The sequence below is a fragment of the Pelodiscus sinensis genome, chromosome 17 (assembly GCF_052426305.1).
Source record: "Pelodiscus sinensis isolate ZL-2025 chromosome 17, ASM5242630v1, whole genome shotgun sequence".
Taxonomy (NCBI): domain Eukaryota; kingdom Metazoa; phylum Chordata; order Testudines; family Trionychidae; genus Pelodiscus; species Pelodiscus sinensis.
In genome coordinates, this window is record NC_143068.1 from 18,485,444 (window position 1) to 18,496,843 (window position 11,400).

Below are 11,400 nucleotides of genomic sequence, written 5' to 3' on the forward strand. Positions count from 1 at the left end.
TGCCAAGATGGTGAATGTTAAGATAAAAATAAATATATGCTGACTAAATCTGCAAGTAAATTGAAGGCATTTGAATCCTGGGTAGCATTACTTACAGAGAAACCAAACATTTATTTTGTTTGCTTTGTGTTTTTGTGACAGGTTACATGCATCCAAACAATTTTGTCATCCCCAATCTTGTGGCGACATACGCCTTCCTCCAGCCACACAACAGTAACTCAGGAATTATGTAGAACTGAATGTCAGAGCACAAGGTCATCATCCATTCTTCCTTTTCCAGTATATAATTCATCAGAGTCAACAGCATATCAGAGTGCAGCTCCTGGACTGTCAGCTTCCTTTGAAGTGGCTGCTAAGGGAGAGCTCACATTAAGGCAAGCTAGCTTCTCTGGGTGGCTGGAATCATTGTCTGTGTAATTCTCTCAGCCTGAGTCAGCACAAAGAGCATTATTCCCAGGATTATCCCTAAATCTACTGTTACAGCTATCAGTGAAAACAAACCTACAAGCAGCAAGGAAGCAGTGCGTCTGTCCTGGAGATACAGGCACCAATGACAAAATGCAAATTCTGATCAATGACATTAAGAGATGTGTTAAATTCCATGTGGGTGTTTAGCTACACTAATTACATTAATGTCGGTGCAGCTTGCCTAGCTAAAGCACTGTGTGCCATTTTGAAAAAAATGTATCCCCAGAATAAGATTACATGACATAAAGAAATATAAACAGGCAAGGGAGGTGACAGCCATCCTGGGCTCCTGGGCAGGGCAGGGGGGCTGGTTCCATGCTTCTGGAAGGGACAGAGCCTCAGACAGAAGGGGCAGGGCCAGTGCAGCAAGCAGACCACCACCACCCCCTCACAGCCCTCAGTGCCTCCTGGAGCATGCCTCCCCCCCTCCCCGACCTTAGAGTCAACTGGAATGGCTGTGCAATTAGGAACATACTGGTAATCGAAATAGGCCCAAGAAATGGGTTGAGAATGGCCCTCCCCATGACTTCACCCCTGCGTGCCCTTAAAGCCCCGCCCCCTGCGTCATGTTCAGCACACGGCTCAGGTGGCGGGTTGAGCTCTGCGTGCCGCATACAGTACGGACGCGGAGCCACTCAGAGTGAGGGGCAATGGCGTGCAGACACGATGGCCCACCAGGAAATTCCTGGTATCCCGCCAGGCCAGTCCGCCCCATGTGTGGTGCTCTGGCAGCAATTTTAAAGGCCCCAGGGATGCAGCAATGGCCTGGGGCCTTTAGAATCTTTGGGCCCTGGAACAACTGCCCCCTTTGCCCCCTGGCATCAGCAAAAGAAACCTCCTATTGCTTTTTTAGAGCTTTCTCCCGCACAGGTGCTGATAAGAGTTGTGTGGGACCAGCACTGAGCCACCAGCTGAGCCTCAGCAATGTGCTTGGTTACTCATAACATGCTAATGGGAAGCTAAGGGAGAGGTGTGGGCATTGGGGGCAGGTGGACTAACAGGGCCATTTTGTCTGGCTTTCCTCATGAATAAGCCAGCACTTGCTCAGAACTTTCAAGCACATTTCTGTATCATCAGCCCTCATGGTCGACCCCATGTTCAATGGATGAAATCCCATCTTTAGAATATTCTAAAGTAGACTGGCAGGAATGTTTTCTCTACAGATCGGCCAAGAGATAGAATCCTAGTAGTTGGTAACCAGGGGCTCTGTTCAACCCAAACATGCCTCTTTTGTTAGGAGAGAGAGGAATGAGAGTAGCATAAAGCTGGCTATGTCTGGGAATTTGCCTGGCATAGGAAATTCTCAGCTAACTTCAGGGCCTCTTGTTGGCTACTCTCATTTGCTGCCACAGAAGGGCCCAAAAATGTGGCCACTTCTTTCCAAGTCCTGCACACATCCACATTAAGGGAGCCTGTCTTGAACTAATTTTGAGGTTTCCCCATAGTGGGGACATGCTATTTTGAAATAATTTAATTTGAAATAATAACTTCAGAAAAAAGTATTTCAAAATAATTTCCTAATGTAGATATGCCCTTAGAGATTAAAAAATAGATAGTATAATGAGCTTTCGTGGGCACAACCCACTTCTTCAGATGACAATTATGGAGCAAGAGACAAAGAGGGGAAAATATAATATATATTATATTATACTATCTATAATACTATCTATATTTAGATAATATCTATATTTTTGTTAGTCCCCAAAGTGCTACAGGACCACTCATTTTTTAAGCTTTTTTTAAAAAACATTACAGAATAACAAGGCTATCCCCCCTCAGACTTTTAAACTATGCTATACAGAAATTCAACATTGGTTGCATACTGAAATTGATCTGACATAGGGAGGAGAAAATATGGGCAATCTTGTGGTAAGAAATAGATCAGTGGTATGGCTGTATGGCACTGGCTCCCCTCTGAGGATCCTGTGCTATTGGGAAGACTGTAGGAAACAGAAAAGGTGCATCAATCAAATGCAACGGTCAGACAGATAGTTCATTCCTGAAGCCACAGAGGAAAGCAGGAGAGCTGAGTGAAATGCAGTGAGGTCCTCTCCTATCCAGATAATAAAGCTGAAATCGTAGCTCGTTGAGCCTCAGAACAGCACCAGTCAATATGTCAAGGAATGAGAGACAGACCTGCCCAAGGGCACATGAGGATATGGGAACTACACTACCCACTTCCACTAAAACTACAGTGGGGGTTTCCTGGACAGGAAGCGGAAGTGATTTGGGAAAAGGATATTTGCCTATTGGACATTCAATTGCAGATGGTGAGGCCAAGGTAATGGACTACTTTCAGAGTTACCAACTGGGATGGTGTTGTTCTCTTTATATATATAGGGAACATGACAAGAATCACCCAATAAATTTTTCCTTTTAGTTCACACATGATTTGAAACTGGGATGTATTGCCTGTTAAGGGGACCACAGGAGGATATTTAATGATCCAAGAAATCCAGGGAGGGGGCTCAAGTTGGTGATACCTGTTAGTTTTAAGCAGGACCCCTAACTATTTGAACCTGGCAATTATGAGTCCCATGTGACAAAGAAAGCCTCACATTCCACTTTAAATAAAGCATAAATGTAATAAAATCATTAGGAAAATATCACTTCTGATGAAAGCACCTCACCTTTCATCATATCATTTAAACATACAGAAATACATTTATGGATTAAACTTCCACATTTAGCTTTATAGGTCTCCTAATGCTGAATGATTCCATTTCCAATGAAGTTTGTTTTGCCCTAAATACTCATTACTGAATCAATGTCAAGCTAATTTGATCTCTGTGTTAACAATGTCTCCAAGGCAAATTTTTATCTTGAATCAATGCATATTTAAGCATTTATTGCTGCATGTCTGTTGAAAAATTATGTCTGAAAGTGTACAATTTTTGTTGATAAATGATAGAAGGAAAATATATTGTCTAATTATAGTATTTGCAAATTGGATTCCGAAAAGATGCTAATGGTCTCATTTCAGAGTATGAACTAGTTTTATTTACTGCCTTTATAATCAATAAGAGTAGGGCTAGATGTTCAGGGTTCGGATTTGCAATAGCAAGCTTATTTTCCATAATTGCACACCCAAATTCAATTGGTTTCACATTCAAGTGAGCAGAACTGCCCATTAGCTCATTCAGGACTGGATCATGACTCATCCAATCTTTTGCTTAGAGGAAGGAGGAGGATTTGAGATAACCCCAACTCCTACAAAGTCCTCTGGCAATGTGGCTGGAGTGATAAATGAGGGACTGTGGACCAGAACTGTTCCCATGTAAAAAGATGAATGCGGAAGGGGCAGAAAATGGCAATGTTAGCTTCCATGCTATTCTGCCAGTATGTCACATATGGGAAGAGTAGCATTCAACCAGTAAAGGAACCCAGTAAATTACTAATCCACAGGATTAAAGTGGGTTTCAGTAAAGGAATTGTGAAGTGGATAAACTGAAGCAGTTTGCATGTGGAAATGTACACCTAATTTGTCTGAGGGCTTGTCTTTGCTACAGGGTGGATCGACACTTCAGCATTCAATATAGTGGTGGTTGATTTAGCGAGTCTTGTAAAGACTAAATCAATTGCTGATCACTCAATCAACTCCAATATTCCAGCAGAACAAGAGGAGTAAGGGGAGATGACAGAAGAGTTTTTTCTGTCAACCTCCTACAGTGTGGCCCCATGATAAATAGATCTAAGCTATGTAAATTTGAGTTATGCTGTTAACACTATTAGATCAACGTGTTCTTAGAGTGTAGACCCTCTCTGAAAACCTGCCCCTGATTTATTAATCTTCTTTGCTACTCTTGAAGGTGAAAGTTGATCTGAAAGCAAGCATGGGATCAATCGTTAATTTCATGGAGGTTAGGTCCATAAAAGGCTATTAGCCAGGGGATAAAATGGTGTCCTTGGCCTCTGTTTGTCAGAGGCTGGAGAGAGATGGCAGGAGACAAATCACTTGATCATTGTCTTCGGTCCACCCTCTCTGGGGCACCTGGTGTTGGCCACTGTCGGCAGACAGGATACTGGGCTAGAAGGACCTTTGGTCTGACCCAGTATGGCCATTCTTATGTTCTTATGTTAACTCAAATATGTACTAAATACAAATCAAGGAAATGTAATTACCTGGACAATATGATAGTCATCTTACTCAAAACAAAGTTACTTAGCTCATGATTTAGGACAGAGGATTTAATGAGGCGCAGGAGGTGACTGTCCCCCCTCAACCTGGTTTTAAGTATGTATTGCACTTTTTCAAACCATTAGGTATAACTGAAGGGTAGGCTGCCAATGACTCATTTCCCTCTTTCCCTTCTTCCAGCACTGCTCAAAACCTGGCTCCACTGAGGGTACGTCTACACTACAAAGTTAGTTCGAACTAACTTAGTTCGAATTAGTTAATTCGAACTAAGCTAATTCGAACTAACGCATCTAGAACTAAAAACTAGTTCGAATTAGCGTTTTGCTAATTCAAACTAGCGCGTCCACATTAAGTGGACCCTGAAGCGGGGTTAAGGCTGGCCGGAAGCAGTGCCGGCAGGGCATCAGAGGAGGACTTAGAGCGTGGAGATGCTGTCTCAGGCTAGCCGAGGGCTGTGCTTAAAGGGTCCCAACCCCCACCCCGGACAGACAGTTCTCAGGGGTTCCCTGCTTGCAAAGCAGTCCTGGCTTGGAGTGCCCAGAGTACCCACACTGGGCACATCACAGCACTCGGCCATCAGCCCGGCTGCACTTGCCGCAGGCTGCCATCTGAGGAGAGGAAGCAATTGGGGGGCTGCAGGAGACCTTCCACCCCCAGAAGCCCGCAGAGCCAGCCCAGTCCTCCCCATCGGGGGCTCGTGCCCCATTCCTCCCTCACCTCCTTCCACTTACCCTTCCCTAGCCCCTCTTCTTGATGTACAAAATAAAGATAACGTGTCTTCCAAAATGGAATCTGTCTTTATTGAACAAAACTGGGGGAGACTGGGAAAAGGAGGTGGGAGAGGGGAAGAGAGAGGCTGGGAGAGGGGAGGGCAACTACAATGATCAGGGGTTGGGAACAGGTCGCATATGAAGAGAGGCTAAAGAGACTGGAACTTTTCAGCTTAGAAAAGAGGAGACAGAGGGGGGACAGGATAGAGGTCTCTAAAAGCAGGAGTTGGGTGGAGACGGTGCATACAGAAAAGTTCTTCATTAGTTCCCATAAAGAAGGACTAGAGGACACCAAAGGAAAGGAATGGGTAGCAGGCTTCAAACTAGTAACAGAAAGTTCTTCTTCACAAAGCAAAGAGTCAACCTGTGGAACTCCTTGCTGCAGGAGGCTGTGAAGGCTAGAACTGGAACAGAGTTTAAAGGGAAGTGAGATCAAGTCATGGAGCTTGGGTCCATGGAGTGGTATTAGCCAGGAGGTAGGAGTGGTGTCCCTGCCCAAGGTTTGTGGAAGGCTGGAGAGGGATGGCACGAGACAAATGGCTTGGTCACTGTCTTCAGTCCATCCCCTCCAGGGTCCCTAGGGTTGGCCGCTGTCGGCAGACAGGCTACTGGGCTAGATTGACCTTTGGTCTGACGCAGCACGGCCATTGTAAGCTCAGGGTCGGGGGTCTCAGTGGACCCCCTTGATTCTCTTGCACACCTGTTCCTGGGTGGCCAGGCTGGCAGCTCTCCTGCCCAAGCCGGCCACTTTCCTGTGCCTAATGCGGAGATCGTGGACGAGGTCCATGATGTCCGCACTAGCCCAGGCGGGTGCCCGCCTCTTGCGGTCCCGGGCAAGCTCCCGGGAGCCGCCAGCCTGGTCCCAGGAAGAGGGGGAGGGCTGGGGGGCATCGGGTGGGTGGCTCGATCCGTGCCAGGTGCAGGGTCTGCTGGCTGGGTGCTGGCAGGCTTGCACCTGGCACGGGCACCGTAGCCAGACCGTGACTCTTTAAGGGATCCGGGGCCGGGAGGGGGGCAGTAGAGTTTCCCTGGTGTTGGCCAGAGTGGCCACCAGGGAAACCTGGGGAGGGCTAGCCTTCCACTAGTTCGAATTAAGGGGCTACATACCCCTTAATTCAAACTAGCTAGTTCGAACTAGGCTTAATCCTCGTGGAATGAGGATTACCTAGTTCGAACTAAGCGCTCCGTTAGTTCAAATTAAATTCGAACTAACGGAGCGCTAGTGTAGCACCTATGAAAGTTAGTGCGCACTAACTTTGTAGTGTAGACATACCCTAAGCGAGCTTGTCAGGCGATATTTTTGTCATAGGCATGCACCACTCCAGACAACATGAATGTCAAACACAATGGAGAAACAAACAGGGCATGAACCTCAAACTGGCTGTGTGTTCCATATTTAGATTTCACCAATTGAGTAACTTCCGTGAACTTCTTTGGCACTATAACAGCATTCATAGGGAGCCACAGACAATCCCCATAGATACTCCAATTTATGTAGCCACCCAGGCAAGCCTGCTTTTGTGACAGATGGTCCCTTACTCCAAAAATATCAATATTCAGGTTACTTGTAGTCCCAAAAGACCAGTCACTTAGCCAAGATCAGATCTCAAACTGAAGACAATGTTTAGCCAGTCCTGTAACTATAGGTTTACTAACTAACCAGGGAAAAAAGAAATGAGTTGTTTACAAGGCTAAAGTGGTTAAACATATACACACACAAATGAGATATAATCTTAAGTTCAAAAATCGAAACTTGTTATATAATTTAGGGCTAATTGAACGCCAAGCAGCATTGGTATCACTTGCTTATATTTAGGAATCCTTGGCCTTCCGCATCCAGACAGCACAGAGATAACATTTTTTCTTATCAGGAATTTTTAATTCCTTTCCCCAGAATTCAAGTGGTGATGGGAAGAGGGCTTGTGCATGTTCCCTCTTCAGGGTTGTGTGGGAATCAATCAAAGTCTCTTATGCACAACAATGTCAGATATCTATATATCTTTTGTTGGGGAAAATGCTTCTTATGCTAAGCTAGCATTTCACATTGGTAATGCTTCTCCACTGATGGTAGGGGGATTAGAGTTTTCACAAATGTTTTGATAGTGAAAACAAATATGTAAACCACTGATGGGCAACCTGTGGCCTTGAGGGCCACATGCAGCCCAATGGGGGTTTATATGTTTCCCGTGAAACATTTTATTTACTGTTGCTGATGCACAGGTTGCCAGATTCCGTTGGTTTCCACCCAGGCTGTTTTTTTCCTTCTGGGGTATTACTAAAATGACACACACGTAAAGCAAGGGCACATGAAGTGAAGGGTGTGCTGATTGCACAAAACGTGACCGTGAGAGCCGTATGCTCTCTCTGCATCCAAGCAAAGCCCTGCTATGGTGCAATCAGCACACCCCGCAAATTCTAGCTACACAAGCGTAGTTAGTGAGATTACCATATCCTGTGTGACTATCTTGCTTATGACAACCTTTCAAGTCCATTGAGTTGAAGAAGGGCCACTCATACAGCCCGCTCACTAGCCTAGTTTGGCCATCACTGATGTAAACATTACCTTATAACAAATTACTCATACAGGCAGTCCCCGGGTTACATGGATCCGACTTACATCGGATCCCTACTTACAAACGGGGTGAGGTAACCCCGCACTAGCTGCTTCCCCCCAGCAGACCAGGGAGACGCGAAGCTAGCGCTCCCCTCCCCAGCAGACGAGGGAGACACAGAGCGGCTTTTCTCAGCAGACACCTCAGCTTGAGAATAAAGGACTGAGGGAAGTGAGGTGTGGGAGAATAAAACTGAGCTCTGGAGAAATGTTTGCCTAGAGTTTCCCCTACAATATGTACCAGTTCCCACTTACATACAAATTCAACTTAAGAACAAACCTACAGTCCCTATCTTGTACGTAACCCGGGGACTGCCTGTAATACTAAACACAGGTAAAGCAGACTCGTTTCCAGCCATGCATCTGTCAATGTTCAGTAAGGCCCAGGGGCTTGGTATGGGCTTGTGTCACAACTTTATTTCAAATATAATTAGTATTTTCATCATAGTAAAGACGGTTGAAGTACATTGCACTCCAAAAGTGTTCAAAAGTATTAATGGTAACAGAGGCTTATATGCAGAATAAAGATTTAGGTAACAATTTTTAATAGCCCCAAAACTGTAGACTCTGAACTAAGGTGCTTGTGACATTGTCATTAAAGACAATGTGTGGATCGTATCTGCACTATGAATGAAATTCTCACCTGTTTTTACAACAAATGGAATGTAAGAGATGTTTAGGCCTTCTGCACAGGAAGGAATTTCACTCAGTGCTCACTAGACTTTAGGTCCTGTTTGTGTCTGTGTTTTTTAAAAGATTGGATTGAAGAGACAACAGCATGGTACAGAACAGTACAAAATCAAACAAACTCCTCTGCAAAAAACGACACAATTACTGACAGAAATGCCCTTGGAAATAACAAACAAGCAGGAAATGCAAACACAAGCAACGCTCCAGTTCTGAGCCCTAACCAGAGTCTGATATCTCTCAGCTACCCATGAAAATCCCCTTCCCACCAAGGGACAAAGACAAGTCAGATGAAATCAAGCTCTCTCTTGGTCCCAGGGCCCAGCCCATACCCACCACCACTCAGGTGGTGACCCACTCCCTAACCCTCATGGCCAGCTGGAGAAATCTGCATAGCTACTACAATGGGGAAAGGGCATCGCTGCTGAAGATACTCTTGGCAATTGATCTGCCAAAGGTGATTTAACACTATGGCATTGATCAGGTGCAGCGTGTCCCATGAGACTCGTCTACCACATGGTAGCCCCCTGCTGAAGCAACCCTTACTGCAGCCGGTACCCATTTAATGGACATAGAGAGAAAGAATTATCTGAGGCTGGTTACCTTTTCCACCTGTTCCCAAAGACAATCTGGTGAGAATTTCCCCTGGATCTTATAACTACACTTTTTATGAGTTGTCTTTACTCCTCTCCACCAATGTACTTGGGGAGTCATCAGTTGTGCTCTCAGGGGTATGCACACTGATAAGGGGGAGAAAACTGGGAGAAAAATACAAAGTATTCCAATCCAGGAACAGCCACAATGCAGAACAGTGAGGTGCACAAAGTTAAGAAACAACTTATCCATGTCTGCCAATGGGGGGGAGGGAAGAGAGACAAAGGAGCTAACTGCCCCAAGGCCTGATGATACAAAAGGGCTCAGCGCTACTGTAGCAGCAGCAATGTCTGGAGGGCCAGGCTCTTGAAATCACTGTTGGAGCCCTGGGTGGCACTGAGGGCTACCTAGGGGAAGTGCAGAGGGCTGCCTAGCTCCAGCCATGCTTCTTCTTCCTGAGGCCCTGCCCCCCATCTTTCCCAGGAGTCCAGTGAGGTGGCTGGCCCCAATGAACTTGTCAACATGGTCGACATTTCCCATCTGGCAATCATTAGGTTACATCTGTTGCCCGACGTATGACTGGTGCATTAACTGTAGTGATTACTTAATTCTGAGGTTTGGTAGGTTCTTGTCCCAAGAATAGACAAGTATTACAATTATAGTTTATTTGGGAACCCCAGCATGCAGTTTTCCAACACTTCCTTCCATATTTCTAATATGGTACTAGTACAGTTAGCAAAGTCATCACCACTCTAGCCAGAAAGACAGAGACAGATAATACAGAATGTACGTTTGAACATACATTCTCAACAACCTGAAATGTTAGTCCCTATCTTCCCCATCACCATCATCATCCTCATGACCCTTGCCCGCCATCCTGGCACTTCACAAAGGCTATTTTCTCCCTTCCCAAACACAGAGACGGGGATACAACTGTTATAGTGTGGTAGGGTGAATGTAGCCAGACATGAACCCCCTCTTGTTTTTCCCCTCTCTCCCACCCCAGAGAGCAAGAGAAAGGCAGTCAGCCTTTGATGCCCTGGGAACACAGGTGTGCTGCCTGTCCCTGACTCTACCATAAACAGAAACCAGACAGTAAATGGGCTAGCTGACGACTGGGAGGCCTCCCGTCGCCCTGATGGCTAGTACCAGTAATTGACACACCTGCACTGTCCCAGGAGAGGAATCTTCGCCCATCACATACCAGAGGTGCCCATTGTCTGCATTTTCCCAGGTGTGAATTATGCCTTGCACCCTTCGTGGGAAACTTGGCGTTCAAAGCCATTTTTCCTAATTGGACACTTGAGACCAGGAAGAAGCCTACATGACCCAAGGGGTATAAAGAGGGTTTAGTAGCCCACCCCATTTGAGCTCCAATCATCTATACCTGCTGGCAGGTATTGATTGTCTCCCGAGGTCTGTGGGATGCCTAACCTTGCCCTACTTCTTCCCGAGGGATTGAGAGAAAGACACTGGCCACGCCAAGTCTGGAACGCAGGGGTGAGAATATATACCTGCTAGGTGTCTATTTTGCATGTATTTAATAAGAGCTCAGAGAACCAAAAGGGTTTCATGGTACCTGTAAGTGACTTCTTAGTGTAATTTCTGTTCTGTCCTTTGTAGTGGCTGTGTCATCTGTAACACAGCAGTAGCATTTAACAGCTAAGTTTACCCTGTAACAATAAAATAGTAACTGTTTAAGCTGTGACCTGACTCCTTCAGTTGCTGTAACAGAACCAAGCACAATTTTTAAAAAGAACTTCAGCTGGTCATAAGGGACAGGTATAGGAAGAACTTGGGCATTTTGGATCGTGTCACTCCCAGGTGACAGATCCGTTGGCGCATCTCTCCGTCTTCCCTAGACTGCCCGCTGCGAAGGGATCCTGTATCCTAGCAGCTGAAATCTGAGATGTAATAAGCTCTTCCTATAAACTCGGGGCATCTGTCAGCCTGTTGGCTGCCCTCTGCGACGGGACCCCAGTCCTAGCAGTAAAGTCACGGACGTTAAACTCTTTTCGGGGTGCCCTCCAGCCTCCTAGGCTGCTCACTGCAACGAGATCTTGCGTCTCAGCAGTAGAAGACTTGGGTGTAACACACACACACACACACACACACACACACACACACACACA